This window comes from Anabrus simplex, chromosome 12 (assembly GCF_040414725.1).
Source record: "Anabrus simplex isolate iqAnaSimp1 chromosome 12, ASM4041472v1, whole genome shotgun sequence".
NCBI classification, from domain to species: Eukaryota; Metazoa; Arthropoda; class Insecta; order Orthoptera; family Tettigoniidae; genus Anabrus; species Anabrus simplex.
In genome coordinates, this window is record NC_090276.1 from 86,592,001 (window position 1) to 86,613,037 (window position 21,037).

The window sequence follows — 21,037 nt, forward strand, 5'->3', positions numbered from 1 at the left end:
CTACATACAGCGATGGAACGACTGCGGGCCCAGCAGCGGCAACTATGCCGTTGATGGCGATTGAGAACAGCGTGACACTCAGTACCGATCCCTGAGGTACTCCATTTTCCTGAACGTAATATTGAGAAAATGCATCCCCTACTCGGACTCGAAAGAGACGGAGGGACATGAAGTTCTCAATAAACGTTGGCAAATTTCCCCGAAATCCCCACTGGTGTAGAGTGGAGAGAATCCCATATCGCCAGGTAGTATCGTAAGCTTTCTCCAGGTCAAAAAATACGGCGACTAGGTGTTCCTTCCGGAGAAAGGCCTCCTGAATGGCGCTCTCCAGTCTGACCAGATGATCAGTGGCAGACCGATGAGAGCGAAAACCACACTGGTAGTTAGACAGGAGGCCCTCTCTTTCCATGGCCCACACAAGACGCCGGTTAACCATCCTTTCAAATATCTTACAGAGGCCATTTGTAAGGCATATTGGCCTATAACTATCCAGAAGTTTTGGATCTTTACCTGGCTTGGGAATTGGTATTACAATTCCCTCACGCCATTGAGATGGAAACACTCCCTCACTCCATATTCTGTTGAATAGGGTGAGGATATCCTTGAGACATCTGTCACTAAAATGCTTAAGCATTTGATTATGGATTTTGTCCGGTCCAGGAGACGTATCTCTGCATAGCGCAAGTGCACTTCGCAACTCCCACTCCGTGAAGGCCACGTTGTAGGGATGCGAAGCACTAGAGGCAAAAGAGAGATGGTGGGCCTCTGCTTCGCGCTTAATTGGAAGAAATGCAGGGTCGTATCTCCTAGAGCTGGACGTATCTGCGAAATGTGACGCGATGTGGTCTGCAATGACTGAAGGAATCGTAACTATATCTCCATTCATGGAGATTCCGGGTACTGAGGGCACATTCTGTATTCCGACAATACGGCGGAGTTTTGTCCACACTTGTGATGACGGAGTATGTGCCGTGATGGATGACACATACTTTTCCCACGTAGCTTTCTTACTTTCTCGAATCAAAAAACGGGCCTTCCCGCGCAGACGCTTAAATGCGATATGATTGGCCATTGTAGGATTCCGACGATAATGCTTAAAAGCCCGTCGGCGATCACGTATGGCTGCTGCAATTTCGTCCGTCCACCATGGGACCTGTTTCCGGCGACGAATACCGGACGAGGAAGGAATTGTTTCCTCTGCAGCAGCCAAAATTCCAGTAGTAATGGAAGAGACGTGGTCGTCAACAGACTCCAGCATATCATCAGCCATCACTGCGCGTTTTGTAAATTCTGGCCAATTTGCCCGCCGAAGTAACCAGCGCTTGGGTACTTCAGACTGTCTTTGATTCAAGAGAGACAGAATTATCGGGAAGTGGTCACTATCACAGAGGTCGTCGTGTACTTGCCACCGTAGCAGGGGAACTAGCGCACGGCTACACAAAGTGACATCCAGGTGTGAGAATGTGCCATGCGCGCTACTGAAATGTGTCGGTTCCCCTGTATTGAGCACACAAAGATCAAATAGGTTGATCATCCGCTCGAGCTTCCTCCCCCTAGAACAGGAACACGGAGAACCCCACAGTGTGTTACGGGCGTTCACATCCCACAGTATGAGGAAAGGAGGAGGCAACTGAGCGATCAAATCTTGTAGTGCATGCATATCAAGGTTATAATCCGGTGGAAAGTACACGTTGCAAACCGTTGTCATTACTGGCAACGGAGTGCGAACTGCAACTGCATCTAGCTGAGTACGGAGCGGTACTTCTTCGCTGAAGATGTCGGAGCGAACTAGGGTACAAACGCCCCCAGTTGCCGCGCCATCCACAGCTAATCTGTCTTTGGAATAAAGACGATATCCTCTCATAGTCGTGTCGTGTCCAGGTCTCAAACGAGATTCCTGTAGACAGACTATGGAGGCCGCATAGACGGATATCAGTTGACGTAACTCAGCCAGGCGACAGTGGTAACTACTGCAGTTCCACTGCAATAGTGCCATTGGTGGTGGTGGTGATTATTGTTTTAAGAGGAAGTACAACTAGGCAACCATCCTCTATATATCACTAATCAGAGGGAAAAAATGGAAGGGATCCGACACTTCGAAAAATGAAGATATCGGCCAGAGGAAGACAAGGGCCACGAAGGGCGTGAAAATGAAAGACTCCCTAGCCCTCGCAAACCTAATAGCGTCGGGGTCGGAAAAGATCAAGAGTTGACCAAGGAAGGTCCTATAGGATAGATGAAAGTGAGGAGCCTGGCACAAGTAAGTGGAAGCAATACCAGGACTCAGCTGAGGGCCCCGTGGTCGCCAATCCACGCTCCAAAGTTCAGAGCCCCTGGGGCCCCTTTTAGTCGCCTCTTACGACAGGCAGGGGATACCGTGGGTGTTATTCTACCGCCCCCACCCACAGGGGGGTCGGAAAAGGACAAGAGTTGACTAAGGGAGGTCGGACAGGATAGATGAAAGTGAGGAGCCTGGCACAAGTACGTGGAAGCAATGCCAGGACTCAGCTGATGGTGGTGGTGGTGATTATTGTTTTAAGAGGAAGTACAACTAGGCAACCATCCTCTATATAACACTAATCAGAGGGAAAAAATGGAAGGGATCCGACACTTCGAAAAATGAAGATATCGGCCAAATAAAGAGAAGGGCCACGAAGGGCATGAAAATGAAAGACTCCCTAGCCCTCGCAAACCTAATAGCGTCGGGGTCGGAAAAGAACAAGAGTTGACCAAGAGAGGTGGTGGTGGTGGTGGTGGTGATTATTGTTTTAAGAGGAAGTACAACTGGGCAACCATCCTCTATATAACACTAATCAGAGAGAAAATATGGAAGGGGTCCGACACTTCGAAAAATGAAGATGTCGGCCAAAGGAAGACAAGGGCCACGAAGGGCGTGAAAATGAAAGACTCCCTAGCCCTCGCAAACCTAATAGCGTCGGGGTCGGAAAAAAACAAGCGTTGACCAAGGGAGGTCGGATAGGATAGATGAAGGTGAGGAGCCTGGCACAAGTAAGTGGAAGTAATGCCAGGACTCGGCTAAGGGCCCCGTGGTCGCCAACCCACGCTCCAAAGTTCAGAGCCCCTGAGGCCCCTTTTAGTCGCCTCTTACGACAGGCAGGGGATACCGTGGGTGTTATTCTACCGCCCCCACCCACAGGGGGATGACCAAGAGAGGTCGGATAAGATAGATGATAGTGAGGAGTTGGCACAAGTAATTGGAAGCAATGCCAGGACTCAGCTAAGGGCCCCGTGGTAGCCAACCCACGCTCCAATTTCTACCACCACCACTCATAAAACAATAATCACCACCACCTGATGACCGAAACAACAATAGGCTACAACAAGCCGCAGAACTCGCAACAATGGACATAAACAGAGAGAGTAACCAAGGATACTTGTCAATGAATATTGATTTTACAAAGTGCGCATATGGTGAGTGCTCCACGAATGATTGTACAATAAAGGAGTATAATAGCACAGTTTATATTTGTGAGCATTGTGTGGGGAGCAGTTAATGCAGAAAGAATGATGATGCTTGTTGTTTTAAGGGGCCTAACATCGAAGGTCATCGGCCCAAAGAAAGAATAGGGATCTCTAACAAAGGTCTCTCAGCTTCTAGTATTTGGTGGGTGAATGCGGGTTGTTTAGCTGATTCTCGCGTTGTTTCCTCGTATCCTACGTCCCTTGGTCAACTTGTGTTTTCTTCCTACCCTGATGGTACTATGTTTGCGAGGTGCAGGGAGCCTTTTAATGTAACACGCTTCGTACCCCTTGTCTTTAGAATGGTTCAGACTTGTCATTATTCCTCTGATTAGTGGTAGGTGAGGATGCACTCTCCCTTAAAATAGTCACGTTATAAGTAGTTCGTGTCTGGTACAGAACCTATTAGAGGTGCACTATGCTCTATCAGTACAGATCCTTCAAAACAAGGTCTTCGCCGGGTGGTGGTGGTGATTAATGTTTTAAGAGGAAGTACAACTAGGCAACCATCCTCTATATAACACTAATTAGAGGAAAAAAAAGGAAGGGATCCGACACTTCGAAAAATGAAGATATCGGTGAAAGAAAGACAAGGGCCACGAAGGGCGTGAAAATGAGACTCCCTAGCCCTCGCAAACCTAATAGCGTCGGGGTCGGAAAAGAACAAGAGTTGACCAAGAGAGGTCAGACAGGATAGATGAAAGTGAGGAGCCTGGCACAGGTAAGTGGAAGCAATGCCAGGACTTAGCTGAGGGCCCCGTGGTCGCCAATCCACGCTCCAAAGTTCAGAGCCCCTGGGGCCCCTTTTAGTCGCCTCTTACGACAGGCAGGGGATACCGTGGGTGTTATTCTACTGCCGCCACCCACAGGGGGACGTGTTACAGGATCAAGGAAGACGACGCCGGACCGTCATGCAGACGTGATGAAGGTTCAGAGTTTCTCTCTTCACAAGTAGAATATATTCTTAAATCTCTAAACTTTTCATACAACATATTTATATACGATTATTAATGTGTAGGGATTGTGGTGGATCAAGCTAGAACTACGAACATATCTCCTAAGGATATTTTATCTCACCCCTTCTGGGAACATCGGTGTGGGGCTTGTGTCAGGGTTACTCATGCTCAATTGGTCTCGGTGTGGGGACAGACTAACAAGGTGTCCCTATTCCCCTTCATTCCTGTTTCTTCGTTTTCTACCCTAACCTCCTGTCTAGCCAGTCTCTTCGTGGTTTTCCTCTTTTTGTGCATTGATTTTTCGAAGGCTTTCAGTACAAATCAGTGGTGTTGGGAAAAGTTGATCACAAGGTTCTGAAATTTGATATTTGAACATGTAAAGTACTGTACAAATCTGTGTTTACTTAAATAAAAGATCAGCTGACAGCGAGATGTGGCAGCCGTGTGGTGCTGACACTAGTTCTTCTCCTTGTTCTGGTTAAGGTGAATTGCCAACAGAGCGATGCGCCATTGCGAATTTACCCGGAATGACCTGTCCCTACGTACAATCCTAAATTATCAATGTTTGATATGTTTTTCTCAAACATTGTCCACGACAGACTTATAAAATGTTTATGTGCTCAGGATATGTATCTTCAATAGCCCCTGAAGCGAATATACTTGAAATTGTGCCTCAATTTTAAAAAATACTTGTTTTTAAAGGGTCAAAAAGAAAAAACACATAACATAATTTTCATTAGTGGCTAGAAATGTCATATCATGCAATTAAAAAACTTTGGTACATATAGAACACTGGAATAAACAAAACAACAAGTGGATGCAATGCCAGGAGTGGTGGTGGTGATTATTGTTTTAAGATGAAATACAACTGGGCAACCATTCTCTATATAACTCTAATGAGAGAGATGGGATCCGACACTTCGAAAAATGAAGGTATCGGCCAAAGGCAGACAAGAGCCACGAAGGGCTTGAAAATGAACGACTCCCTAGGCCTCCATACGTAATACCGTCGGGGTCGGAAAAGAACAAGAGATGACAAAGAGAGGTCGGATAGGATAGATAAAAGTGAGAAGCCTGGTACATGTATGTGGAAGCAATGCCAGGACTCAGTTGAATGGTGGTGGTGGTGATTATTGTTTTAAAAGGAAGTACAACTAGGCAACCATCCTCTATTTAACACTAATCAGAGGGAAAATATGGAAGGGGCCCAACACTTCGAAAAATGAAGGTATCGGCCAAAGAAAGCAAGGTGGTGGTGGTGGTGATTATTGTTTTAAGAGGAAGTACAACTAGGCAACCATCCTCTATATAACATTAATCAGAGAGAAAAAAATTGAAGGGATCCGACACTTCGAAAAATGAAGGTATCGGCCAAAGGAAGACGAAGGGCCACGAAGGGCGTGAAAATGAAAGACTCCCTAGCCCTCGCAAACCTAATAGCGTTGGGGTCGGAAAAGAACAAGAGTTGACCAAGGGAGGTCGGATAGGATAGATGAAAGTGAGGAGCCTGGCACAAGTAAGTGGAAGCAATGCCAGGACTCAGCTGATGGTGGTGGTGGTGATTATTGTTTTAAGAGGAAATACAACTAGGCAACCATCCTCTATATAACACTAATCAGAGGAAAAAAATGGAAGGGGTCCGACACTTCGAAAAATGAACGTATCGGCCAAAGGAAGACAAGGGCCGCGAAGGGCATGAAAATGAAAGACTCCCTAGCCCTCGCAAACCTAATAGCGTCGGGGTCGGAAAAGAACAAGAGTTGACCAAGAGAGGTCGGATAGGATAGATGAAAGTGAGGAGCGTGGCACAAGTAAGTGGAAGCAATGCCAGGACTCAGCTGAGGGCCCCGTGGTCGCCAAAACACCCTCGAAAGTTCTGAGCCCCTGGGGCCCCTTTTAGTCGCCTCTTACGACAGGCAGGGGATACCGTGGGTGTTATTCTACTGCCGCCACCCACAGGGGGACGTGTTACAGGATCAAGGAAGACGTCGCCGGACCGTCATGCAGACGTGATGAAGGTTCAGAGTTTCTCTCATCACAAGCAGAATATATTCTTATATCTCTAAACTTTTCCGACAACATATTTATATACGATTATTAATGTGTAGGGATTGTGGTGGATCAAGCTAGAACTACGAACGAATCTCCTAAGGATATTTTATCTCACCCCTTCTGGGAACATCGGTGTGGGGCTTGTGTCAGGGTTACTCATGCTCAATTGGTCTCGGTGTGGGGACAGACTAACAAGTTGTCCCTATTCCCCTTCATTCCTGTTTCTTCGTTTTCTACCCTAACCTCCTGTCTAGCCAGTCTCTTCGTGGTTTTCCTCTTTTTGTGCATTGATTTTTCGAAGGCTTTCAGTACAAATCAGTGGTGTTGGGAAAAGTTGATCACAAGGTTCTGAAATTTGATATTTGAACATGTAAAGTACTGTACAAATCTGTGTTTACTTAAATAAAAGATCAGCTGACAGCGAGATGTGGCAGCCGTGTGGTGCTGACACTAGTTCTTCTCCTTGTTCTGGTTAAGGTGAATTGCCAACAGAGCGATGCGCCATTGCGAATTTACCCGGAATGACCTGTCCCTACGTACAATCCTATATTATCAATGTTTGATATGTTTTTCTCAAACATTGTCCACGACAGACTTATAAAATGTTTATGTGCTCAGGATATGTATCTTCAATAGCTCCTGAAGCGAATATACTTGAAATTGTGCCTCAATTTTAAAAAAATACTTGTTTTTAAAGGGTCAAAAAGAAAAAACACATTACATAACATAATTTTCATTAGTGGCTAGAAATGTAATATCATGCAATTAAAAAACTTTGGTACATATAGAACACTGGAATAAACAAAACAACAAGTGGATGCAATGCCAGGAGTGGTGGTGGTGATTATTGTTTTAAGATGAAATACAACTGGGCAACCATTCTCTATATAACTCTAATGAGAGAGATGGGATCCGACACTTCGAAAAATGAAGGTATCGGCCAAAGGCAGACAAGAGCCACGAAGGGCTTGAAAATGAACGACTCCCTAGGCCTCCATACGTAATACCGTCGGGGTCGGAAAAGAACAAGAGATGACAAAGAGAGGTCGGATAGGATAGATGAAAGTGAGAAGCCTGGTACAAGTATGTGGAAGCAATGCCAGGACTCAGTTGAGGGCCCCGTTGCCGCCAACCCACGCTCCCATTCTACCACCCCCACGCACAGGGGGAGAGACCCTGGGGCCCCTTTTAGTCGCCTCTTAGGACAGGCAGGGGATACCGTGGGTGTTATTCCACCACCCGATCCCGCAGGGGGACTCTGTGCTGTCAGGTTGTGGTGGTGGTGGTGGTTATTGTTTTAAGAGGAAGTACAACTAGGCAACCATCCTCGGTAAAAGTTCAGCATTACTCACGCAAGTTTGTAACATAGTAATCATGGCTGACGGTTGGCGAATGGACACTGCCCTTGGTTGAAATATAGTCCAATGAAATGTCGTTCTCATAATTCAATACAGGCCAGAAGTTATGACCAACTTACGCGATGAAAAGACCTAAGAGTGAGGCAATGTAAAAGAATAACCATATGAAACAAATAAGAGTAACAATATCTGGCTATCTTGAAGTATGGCAGTGACATTTCATAGAGCAAATCTTCAGGCGATGGCAGAGTCCATTCGTGCCACCGCCAGCCACGATTATATAAGAACATGTTGAAATAGTTGAGACGTTTCAATGCAGTAATTACGATTCTAAACACTACAAACCATACAAAGAAAGTATTTTTTCTAGCACTGGCATACCAACCACATTCCCGATCCCCTTGTACTCGGCGACGACATGAAAAAACAACACGATTGAACTTCTCATTCACTAACAATTTAACGTCACGGCCACACCTTTCACATACTCTGCTATTTGAAATCAAATTGTGGAGTACATACAATTGAACTAAATAATTAAAGTTGTTCTTGTAATTAGATGAAAAACTTGTAACATTAATAACGCATCCATCGCACGATGCCATGTCAATAGAATTAGATGTGTTTTCTGTATCAACAATGGACAGATGCACTGCTGCCTAGATGTGGAGGCGCTATTTACTACGAAGAAAGACATAGTAGGCTTTGCTGCTATCAATCGTATCATTTCCTGACCAGTAACCCACATAAAATGCCGTGGTGTAGTAATGTGAAAAGGAAGGTAATTGTGGTCCAGTGCAAAGTACCGTAACATGTGAAAAGAAAGGTTATTGTGGTCCAGGGCAAAGTGCCGTAACATGTGAAAAGGAAGGTAATTGTGGTCCAGGGCAAAGTGCCGTAACATGTGAAAAGAAAGGTAATTGTGGTCCAGGGCTAAGTGCCGTAACATGTGAAAAGAAAGGTGATTGTGGTCCAGGGCTAAGTGCCGTAACATGTGAAAAGAAAGGTGATTGTGGTCCAGGGCTAAGTGCCGTAACATGTGAAAAGAAAGGTAATTGTGGTCCAGGGCTAAGTGCCGTAACATGTGAAAAGAAAGGTAATTATAGTCCGGCGCTCAGTACCATAACCAATCCAGACAAATGGTCTTATCCATGCCCTACCCTAACCAGTACAGACCAGGGGGCTTACGGTCCCAGACCCCCTTTGCTAACAGATGGACTAGTTCATGGCCGGACTTTACTAAGGCCGTGACATTGGAGATCCGACAACGTCGCTTGGAGTCAAGCATGTGACTTCTGTGTTCGTAATTTGTAAACAAGTATAACGTGGTGTATCATTGTATTTTGTGTTGTGTGTGAATTAACTTCATGACATTGTTTAAAATTCAGAGTATACTGAAGATATTTTATGTGTTATAGTTTAAAACATCAACCTACACGCTATTTGGTTTCCTGGAACGGCATTCATTTACGGCAAAGGTGAGCTTTCTCATTTTACAATATGTATAAGAGTGACCATCGTCCGACTCGTTGGCTGAACGGTCAGCGTACTGGCCTTCGGTTCAGAAGGTCCCGAGTTCGATTCCCGGCCGGGTCGGGGATTTTAACCTTACTTGGTTAATTCCAGTGGCACGGGGGCTGGGTGCATGTGTTGTCTTCATCATCATTTCATCCTCATCACGACGCGCAGGTCGCCTACAAGCGTCAAATAGAAAGACCTGCACCTGGCGAGCCGAACCCGTCCTGGGATATCCCGGCACTAAAAGCCATACAACATTTCATTTTAGAGTGACAATCCACATCGTTTTTAAAGCCATTCTGTGTTTGTATTTGTAAAATCGAGTAGTTTAAAAGAGCGGCATGATTGTGTTATTTTATTTTACGTTGCACAAGTATGACAACCACAACTAAAGCTAGGCTTAATTTCAGATGCCAAGGCATTGCTGTGTTCCTTCGTGCTCCAGCAACTATGATTCTAATCAAGAAGGATACATTTCAGTGTTCAGATTTCCTAAGGATGATGCAGTGAAAGCTTCTTGGTTGAAATGTATCCCCAGAGACAACTGGAACCCTACTTCATCTAGTGTAGTATGTGCGAAACACTTTGCTCCTGAAGATGTGGAAATATATGAGACTTACATTGATCACAATGGTGAAAGGAAAACAAGGAAAAAAGATAGGCCCACATTAAAGCCTGGTGCTCTCCCTAGGATTTTCCCAAACCTTCCTTATTATGTAACCAAACCCAGTCCACCAACAAGAAAAACTCCAGATGATAGGCGTAAAGAAATTCAGAAAAGAGAGGAGGAGGAATTTCAAAACTTGTTGAACAAGACAAAAATGTAGATTTTGTAGCCTTAAGAGATTGTAAAACCCTCCTTGATGACTGTTTAGGAAACAGATAGTTGACAGAAAGTAGTGAAAATGAATTTGTATTTTACACTATATCAATCAATGAGGTACCAAAAGTTGAGGTAGCAGTAAAAGTGGCAGTGTTGTTGGAGCTATCAGTGTTTGTGAAATGGAAAAATGTAGGTAAGGATGATCCCTTATTAAAGGGAAAGTTACCGAAGTGGTCACAACTCAGGGACATTCTGAACAATTATTGTGAATGCCATGCAAATAATGAGTTGGAACCTCAGGTGCATTACAAGAAAATGGTTAACCATATCAAAGGCCAGCTGTCAGATCTTGAGACTTTCATTGAATCTCACTCAGATGAAGAATTTTCAGACTCGAAACAAGCAGTGTTTTTAAGCCATCAGTTTCAGCTCCAGTGTGTGTCCAAGAAGTGATATTCCTGCCTTCTTTTTCAGTTTTCATTTCTAATTTACTATATACCTTCTTCTTGTTATGCTGCTATTCGCAGTCAAAATATTATGTTCCTTCCTCATTCTAGACATCCCAAACGTATAGCAAATGCATTACATGTGTCACCTGATAAAGAAAATGACAGTTTTCTGAAGAGTATAGCACGTGGTCTTTCTGTAAGACAGCGACATGTAAATCTCCTTTTGGATGAAATGTATGTTAACTCATATTGCCAGTATAAGTCAGGTGTTGTGCATGGCCATGCTCAGAATCAAACAGGAAAGTTAGCTAGAACCATTCAGGCCTTTATGATAAGTTCTGTTTTTGGGAGTGTTCCTGCTGTAGTTGTACTGGTGCCAGTAAAAAATTTAACAGGTGATGAATTAGCTATCTTGACAAAAAACCTATAAGTACTGTCCAAAATTGCGGTTTTACTGTGCTTAGCATTATTTCTGGTAATAATCGGATAAATCGCAACATGTTTTCTGTTCTAGGTGGAAGTTTAAATTATAAGATGCCCAACCCAAAGTGTGATTCTTATATTTACTTTTTATTTGATACTGTTCATCTCCTTAAATCTGTCAGAAATAATTGGTTAAATCTGTGTGATGAAGCTAAAACCTTCTTTTATCCCAAATTTGATCCAGTTGTTGGTCATGGTTGTTCAGTTTTCAAAGCCCAGTTTTCAGCGTTGAGAGAACTGTACAAGTTATTGAAGTGTGACTCTAGACTTAATTACAAGTCAGTGTTTCCATCAGTCATGGAGAGGCAGACGTAATATTTTTTGTAACGAGACAATTACAGCAGTGTCTACAAGGGGCTATTCTGGAGTAGAACATTTTCTTAACTTGATTAATAGATGGTGGACAGTTATGAACATTAAGAGCAAGTCAGTTGGAAGCAGAAAGAGAGAAGTGGATGTTTCTCCATTCACATCAAGAGACGATATCAGATTACAGTTTCTTGAAGAATTTGTGAATTGTTTAGGACATGTTTTAATATGACCTTGCAGTACGGTCGCCTTTCAGTAGACACTTTCAGGGCACTCATACAAACAACAAGTGCCATGAGCGAATTGATAAGCTTTTGTTTAGATCTACCTGAAGTCGAGTATGTGTTTCCAGGAAAGTTTCAAACCGATAAACTTGAGAAGAGATTTAATTCTTATAGACAGTTGTGTGGTGCCAATTATAATGTATCTGTTTTACAAGTTTTTGAAGCTAAGAAGAAGATAAGAGTGCAGTGTTTGCTAGGATTAAGGTCTGCAAAATATAAAGAAATATACTTAAGCAAGGATATGTTTGAATTAGATTCCGATTCATTGAACATAACTGACGAAACAGATGTATGCAGTGAATTTTCCAGTGTGCTAGTTAAAGTAAATGAAATAGAAGTAGACTTTGATAACATGTTTCCTGTCATTTACATTTCAGGTTATGTAGCTTTTAAGTTATCCAGTAAACTTAATTGCAGGTACTGTATCTCGAACATATCAAATGAAACAGTGGAAAATGACATGTTTAATAGCTTAAACAGAGGTGGATTATCGGTCCCATTAGAATTACTCTTAAATGTGTGTACAAATGTGTATAAGATCATGCAGATTTTAATCTCTGAGGAATATAAACTAGCATTCCTTCAGAGTAAGAATCAGAAATGTGTATTGATTCAGCTTGCTAGGCAAAGTGTAAGTGATACAAGGGAGTGCTGCTCATATTGTGAAAACCTCTACATGAACTTCTCTGCCTGCATTTGCCCTATTTTGCAAATATTTTGATCAACAACTACACGAAACATGTTAATGATGCTGATGCCATGGTTGAGAGTTCTGGCAAGAAAAGAAAAATGATGAACCTGGAGTGATTATGTTGTAAGTTGATTCCCAATGTTAGAAATGTATTTTGATGGACATAAGATTGTATTGTTTTTTCTAGTTGTAGCCATATGTTTGTTTATTCTCATATTTACATTGACGTATTCATTTCAATTTTCACCTTGTTTTATATGTATCCAATGAAAACTGCTCTTCCAGCAACGTTTTATTTGAGAAAACATCATTGAAGGTTAACTTCCCATATGTTACAAGTAAGACTCCAAAGAGTAGCAGTACAGTGTTGCCAAGTTTTAGTGTCACGGCCTTGAGTGTACTCTGGCCATGACTAGTTCCTAAGTACAGTGGTTGGCAGCTTTGTGCTTCGTCATCGGCGAGTCGTCTGCGAGAAGTAAACATAGGACAGTCATATCGCGCGTAGATATTGCCGATGCAAACGGTAACCATGGTACTAATGTTGTGTGAGATGTACTGAACTTTTAATAAAACATCTTTGATGCATCACATCTTATTTCGGAAACTTTATTAACAATGTCGTAATTTCCTTACAGCACTATTGTACACAACGGTATTCGCAATTAGCATCAGTAAACGAATTATGGCCACACTCATTGCTTTCTGATAACTGAGAAGTGCTGACGTCACATTACATTTCCGGACTTTATATCTAGGGGGCGTTGTTTTACACCACAAATTATGTGGAGTCCGTTCTAGATACAAACAGATAGAGAGAGCGCCCCCTATGTTTCTACCGGCCAAGCATGGCGCCAACATCGAGCCAGCTGATGTTCGGCAAAACAAGGTGGTCTTCCTTAAGAAGAGCATTACGGAGTGTTTTTAAATCCCGACTTCAACGTGTTCCTTATGATTAATTGATTTAAACTATTTCCTTTTAGCATGAAGAAATGTTAAGTGTCATTATACCATGTATGTGTGATATTTGGATGTGTTTACATATCAGTTAAAGATACGGAGGCATGGTTATGCCTTACGTAGTAAACCTATTCTAGATACTTGTCTTCTAATTTTATAAGTACCGGGCGAGTTGGCTGTGCGCGTAGAGGCGCGCGGCTGTGAGCTTGCATCCGGGAGATAGTAGGTTCGAATCCCACTATCGGCAGCCCTGAAAATGGTTTTCCGTGGTTTCCCATTTTCACACCAGGCAAATGCTGGGGCTGTACCTTAATTAAGGCCACGGCCGCTTCCTTCCAACTCCTAGGCCTTTCCTATCCCATCGTCGCCATAAGACCTATCTGTGTCGGTGCGACGTAAAGCCCCTAGCAAAAAAAAAAAAAATTATAAGTTGAATTTTCTCCGTAATATTTGCCTGAAATAGTTCTTTTTAAAATATTTTTACAGTTCTGGAAATAATGAACTCGACAAAACGTATCAATAACCTGCATTTCTAAAAATGCCGCTATTTAGTTGGTTATACATCGAGAAGCGTGGCCGATAATTACGCAATCGACCCCATTACACCTAGAATAATTTTGGTAAAATAATTGATAGTACTAGTAATGCAGCTGATAACCTCAAGGTTCTCCCATAAGAACAGCTATCACCACCACTATCACACTTATTCACGGACTTTCGCAATACAGTTACTAGGGATGGCAGTTTTTAAAAAATGCCGATATATCGATATTTCGATATATTGAAAACTTATTTTCGATAATCGATATTTATTGCACATAATATATCGGTATATTCAAACGATATCGATATATCGTTAATGATAACCTAAGAGTCCAAGACCAACAACAATGTCATCAGACCTCAATGCATATATATCAATATTGGTATTCTTCCTGTGCACGCGACTGGTTGGTTGAGTTTAGTGGAATTCGCGGTTTAATTATCCATGGGATATATCCATCAACGGCTGCTATAACACGGTGCTAGTGTTATACTTCCGAAACACAAATTTTCATTGACCCTCAGCCACAAGATATACTTATGTCAATAGGCGCCAGCAGTCGAGGCAGAGACCCTGAATTACGGAAGCTTTTGCAAGAACTAAGTACACCTGTGAAAGAGAGTGAAAATATTGTGTCAGTAATGCTTGATGAAGTCCGTATAAACCTCGTAGATTAGTAGGAATGGCCGAAAATAGTTAAGAATATATGCAGAATCTACCGTGCAAGTATTTATGGCTTTATCATTGCATTCTGGGAATAAAGGTATCATTGGTGTCTTTTCTGGTGAATAACAATAACTCAGACACTTAAAGTGTTAGAATTCATGGTTGAATTAGGTTTTGATGTTTTGTATTTTACTGCTGATACCATTTTCCACAAAATATTTTGGTCATTATATTTGATTCCCTTAATTATCTTGTTTTTCTTGGAACTGCCGTGGTCCCTCTTTTATAGAACTTCAATATAATTTCAAATCCTTGTATTATGAAAAAAAAATGATATCGAGAATATCGATATTTTGTTTTGATAGTAGGATAATATCTGCATGTCGATATCGAAGGACATATCGATATTTTAGTACGGTATTGAACCCGACAGGGGCATGATCCAAGGACCTTAGGTTGATATCGATCTCCGTAATTACGCACGCAATGCTATTAAAGGGAAAGAACGCTGAAAATGATTAATATTCATATCATTAATAGAGGTCATACCGAAACTAATTAATATTCATACCATTGAGATAGATAAATTGTGTATCTTAAAATTATTCTACGAGATTTCTTTGTCTGCGACTTATTGCGCAGTATTATCCTTTGTGTAGCGGGGGCCCCGGAGATGAAGCCAAGCCAACTTAGACCCGGGAGGGGTTATGAATGGGGATTCCCTGTGACATCACTCGAGAGAAGACATCCCTCCTCAAGACTCACAGAATGAGGGGGAACTGACTTTTTCGAAACGGAATATAGGAGCCATCTTGGAATCGGACTGGCCAACTTAATTACCTACGACCTAGAAAATTAATAAAACTCGAATTAGGGGCTCATCTCCCGATTTAAAAGGGATAAATGTTACTGGGACATTTATTTAGAGTGTTTAATGTCCTCTTCCGTGATAACTTTCAGCCGAAGAGAGAATACTGTGTTGTTTCTGCGTGGAACAGTACTGAGGCCATCTGGTTAGTCTCATGACACGTCCTCGACGGAGGGACTTCTCCCCGTGTGGTAGGGGAAGCAGAACATATTTTAATTAATTTAAAGAGATTCACCGAAGGATAATTGAGTGGTTATATCTCAATCGCACCAACTAGATATTGGTCACCGGTCACCCGTACTATTTTACCTCGAGTACGCCGGGAATAGGCGCTACGCAAATTAGTGGAAGGGGTATCGCTCCCTAGTAAAAACTACTGCAGGAAGGGACAAGAGTCAGTCGGGATTTGTGGCTTACAGACGGCGAAGCTATGTGCAGTCGAGCTTCCAGCGATCTTTTGTTTGAGTGAATTTAAATTTAATTTACAAGTGAAATCGCGTACTGTGCGTAAATATTGCAGAGATTGGATAGACGCGATGCTAGTGTCTAAACTTTAAAGATCAGGGACGTGTCGCGAACATTTAATATAATTTGTAATAATATTATTATTATTACTACGGCGCTACTGTGTCGAGTAGTAACAAAGGTACGCGGAATCCGATACTGAACCGCGGATTGCGGAGTGAGGGCCGATATCGCGGCTGGACGTTCACATTGAATGTAACTACACAAATCTTGGAATAAATAGTGACGTATTGTGTGCCTCAGGAATACTGCCAGCGGTTTCGTCAACCTAGAACAATGGACTCCCGGTTGGAAAGAAGAATGGTGCCTCCAGTAACTGCTTTGGTGCCTATGGGTCAGCACTAAAGCAGCAATGGACTTCCTGAGCTGACAACGGGTCATCCAGTGATGGAGATGAGTATTAATCATATTTAATATGACGTGATCAGATTGGGCGGGGAACAGTTATCATTACCTGACGCTATAATGTTAGAGATTGTAACTTCAGTAATGTAGATGTGCTACCATGATACACGTAGCTTCTATTTACTTTATTTAATTAGTAACACGTCTGAGCAATCAATTGTAAATAAAGGTGTAACACGATAAGTTTGCATGCAGTAGTAGATTGACTTAATCATTTTATTTGGGGAAACTTGTAATTATTGATGCGTCAGGAAACCAAATTTTAGTAATTCAGAGTAATTCAAGTTAGGCTGTAGTTAGTCCAGCGTTGATAATGCATGGCTGGTAAATAGTGTAATTTTATTTCGTGAGCACCCAGAACTACGAGATATGACTTCGGAACTGACACCACAGGCCTCCACTGACATATATTTAGATAGGAATTGTACAATTTTTTATTGGCAGGCTTATCATAATTTAAGTGCAAATTGAGGAATATTTAATTCATAATTGCATTACCGTGTGACGATTTTATCAGAAATCACAATTTAGATACGGATTAATTACACCGTTATTACGAGGAAGTTAATTATGACGCACGCAGTATGGTCTAATTTCCAGGTAAGTCATGTAGGGAGATAGTGTAATGATGAACCCAATAATAATAATAATAATAATAATAATAATAATAATAATAATAAATTGTAATTAAGGTAATCATGCAAGTATTGGTATCATAGAAACCGATGTCGCGTCGCGGGATCATGATATTGTAAACGAATGTGTGTGTTGAATTGAAGTGAGGTATTGAGAGCCGATGTAATTTTGCTTAATGAACAATGAAGCTCAGTTTATTAGTGAACGATCCCCGAGATGGGGTGTTTTGTTAAGAAAGGGCGTTATGCCTGTGAAGGCCGAGGCCATTGACCACCCGCCGTGCAAGGGTTGGGGCAGTTGACCTAGTGAGGAGAAGTGTTTTTTTTTTGTATGCTCGTCCGCTCGTATAAGGGGGAGCCTTGAGTTAAAGAGAACGTGGCCCGGAAGAATCGCCTAATAATGGAAGTATTCAACACGCCAGAATGATGTAGTCGCTAATAAATGACACGGCGATTGTTACCAGTACTTGTTAGTTTACTGTCATTACTCAGTTGAGGATAATGTAGCTTAGGGTTTTCAGAGTCCCACTTCCATCCCAAGGGGTGTCAGTTCAGTTCCCGACAGCGGCATTGGTACCCCAATGCTCAACCGAAGGCTGGATGTCTCACGTGTTTACTGTATATAATTTGTGTTCTCTAAGTGTTTATGTATCTTGTTGTGATTATAATTGAGTTGCCGATGGTGCTGACCATCGGGGTGGTGAATTGTATACAAGTGAGGGTCGGTTCAAACCCGGGCGTTTGTTCCACATTTTTATGAGTTCCTTCTTGGTACTTCGTTGGGGAATAGTTGTGTGTTTAGTATAGGGATTGCTCAGACTCGTTGCATGCATGTTAATCCTATTGGTCAATGATATCACATAGCCTCAGTGTCTATGATAAGTGTTTTTCCGTTCGAATCTCGTCATAATGGATCGCTCTGCGATAGATAATACTCGGATCCATCACATACGACTAAAAGTCGATAACAAACCACAACAATTGATAATAATCCATGTAATTCATTTGTATATAAATGCGTCATTACCATCATCATCATTAAGGCCTAATAAACCACTTGTATTAATCTAAACTTTAACCCGAATGTGTTCTCATTGTAATTAGGTATGATCCGTCTCCTACCCTGTATGCCTTTAAGCTAAGTCTAGTTAAGCGCCTATTTGTTTTATTCCAACCCGTTAACGCCCTGTAGATATCATGCCGGAGCCATTATGTGTAGGAACGGGTGCAGTATATCGGAACGTCCCTAGACAAGACCAACTACAATATATCAGACCAAGACCGACCAAGACCAACTACAATTCCATCAGACCGTAATGCAGAAAAAACATGGCGGACATCGGCGTGCGATATGAGAGGTTGAGGGAAAGGTTATGCATGTTTATTCCGAGTCACCTAAAGAAAATATCACAAGTCGAACCTCATGAAATGCAACTCACTAACTCAAAATATGAATAATTAAACACCATAAGTAGCTTTATCGCGCATTGTAAGTCTAAATGAAATTTCAGAGGGGAAAAAATGAAGGGAGAATTATTGTATAAACATCAGATTGAAACAGAGTATAAAAATATTTCACATATGAATCTCCGGTCAGCAAATACGATCTATAGATGTCAACTTCTTTTCTTTCTTTCTTTCTTTTTTTTCTACCGCTTATCCCACACCTGTGGGGTCGCGGGTGCGAACTGTGTCGCACATGTGGATGTGGCCCTGTTTTACGGCCGGATGTGTTGTGTGAATATGAAGAGGAAAGTGTTGGGACAAACACAAACACCCAGTCCCCGGGCTAGAAGAATTAATCAGAGACGATTAAAATCCCCGACCCGGCCGGGAATCGAACCCGGGACCCTCTGAACCGAAGGCCAGTACGCTGACCGTTCAGCCAACGAGTCGGACGATCTATAGATGTCAACAAAGTACATTATTAACCTTACATGAAATACAATGTAACACCACCATTAAACACACCCCATTATGTAAAACACGCAAACAAATTTCCCCAACAAAATTTCAACCCTCCAAAATCCACCTGTATTGTTGAGTAGGTACAAGCGATATTTGTATGATAAACTTGACCATCTAAAGCACTCGTCACCTTAAAACTCGTCAGAATTGATGGCATAATTGTATTTTATATAAAAAAAGAATATAGGCCTAATTCTCACGTTAACTCACGGGAAATGGGGTTAGGTTTAGTTTACGCATGTTCACTGTAAAACGCTGAAAATTAATTAAGTTACATCATTCTTGCACCACCGTTTAAGATTAATTTAGTCTCTAAATCATAAATCTTGGTCATGATTTTCCGGATCTTTCTGCGACTGATTTAATTTTCTTTGTAGTAAGGTACGTTGGCTGATAGGGTAAATGCTAGGATAGGCATCATTAGTTTTAACTTCGGAAGTTTGCGCGGCACTGGAATTAGATCACCACCTTCTATAGGTATATGTCTTCCCTCAGAATACATTTGATTTCAAAAATGATAAAATCATTAATGCACAGAACATTATTAGTCTTATGATTCGTTTCGAAGTTTTCCTTACGAATGCTCTTAACCCAATTTTGCCTTAATACTAGGTCTATTGGAAACGGGAACACTGAGCTCTTACTTACATCCAGGCACACAGCACATTGAACTATAAACATATTGCATAGGTAAATAAAAATAAAGAAAGTACTTTCGGAGAAGAACATGAGAATCAAAATTAACCTAATCACCACCGACATTGTTGGAATAAATAAGCTCTTTGAGAACAAACAGCTTCTTACGGCACTGGAAGAGGATCTATAATCTTCTTAAGACCATAAATAAATATCATGTACGATTAATAATATTCAAATTTCCATAAATATTTGGTAACAACACGGCTTACACAAATCAAAACAAACGCATGCTAGCACTCCAGCTGCCGCCATTATGAACAGTTTCGATAGGTCGGTTAAGGTCTGAGATATTGTAGTTGGTCTTGGACCGACTACAATATATCAGACCTTAATGTTACTATCGATTGGGAGGAAAATGGCGACTTCGTGGGCGAGCTTTTGAGACATGTTGTTGGTTCATATCTGTGTTTACATTCTGTTAAAGAGTGTTATTTTGATCGAGTTATTGAAGTATAAAGTATATGTTTGGTAAAATAGTAATCTATAACGGTTTATCAGTATGGTGTTTTGTTAGAAGTTTATGTGATGGTATTTTTAATGTATAATAGTGTTTATATTGCCGTGCTGTAACATAGCACAAAATGGGTCATTCCTGCTGCGTTCGCGGTTGTAGATCTAATTATACCGTTGCTGAAGCTTTTAAATTCCCTGAAGATAGATCTCTACAGCAGAAATGGATAAGGAATATTCACCGGGAAAATTTGGAAGTCAAAGACCAAACTATCGTAGGCTATGTGTGTAACCAAAATTTGTGGTTAGGGAAGATCTCTTTCCAACCGATAATGGTGAGCCTATTCGTTTTTGTTTTCTTATTCAGTCGGAGTAATTTCATATAAGTTGACGATAGGTATTAGTTTCTATGTAGAATATAAGTGTGTGAGTGTATTTATATGGGTCAGTGGTCACTAAGATCTGTAATTATACGCAGTCATGTGAGAATATGTTTGTTTTGATCGTGTTGTGAACCGGATTTAAATCGAACTATGGCAATACCTCTCATACATCTATTCTTAAGTTCGCTAAGGAATGAAACATTAAGAGAGAACAGTAGTGTGCATATGTCATCTGACAGTAAGTCTGAGATTAGGGAAAACTATTTTTCTAATTCTAAATAGTGGACCTATTTGTATTCTTCTACAAAAAAAATCATTTAGATAGTGATAATTGATATGGTGTCTATGTGCTTCAAAGTGTCGTGTGATTTAGATGCAATTGTATTTTGAAAGAATCTGTGCTTGCCTGCGGGAACATTTGGCTAGATCTTGGTGTATAACAAAACTTATAGTGTGACAGATGGAGCAATCTGTACACTGTTACACAGAAGAAATAGTGACTTGCAGGGATGGTGGTGGTGATTATTGTTTTAA

The 21,037-nt window shown here is 41.6% G+C and overlaps 1 protein-coding gene across 1 annotated transcript in view; it reads left to right on the top strand.

Moving 5' to 3' along the window:
• The first annotated feature begins 9,186 nt into the window (after positions 1 to 9,186).
• LOC136884177 (major centromere autoantigen B-like) overlaps positions 9,187 to 21,037 on the top strand; it is an 80,808-nt gene continuing 68,957 nt past the window's right edge. The window contains exon 1 of the mRNA XM_068229872.1: positions 9,187 to 9,324. The gene's annotated coding sequence lies outside the window, so the exon portion shown is untranslated. The remainder of the gene's footprint in view (positions 9,325 to 21,037) is intronic.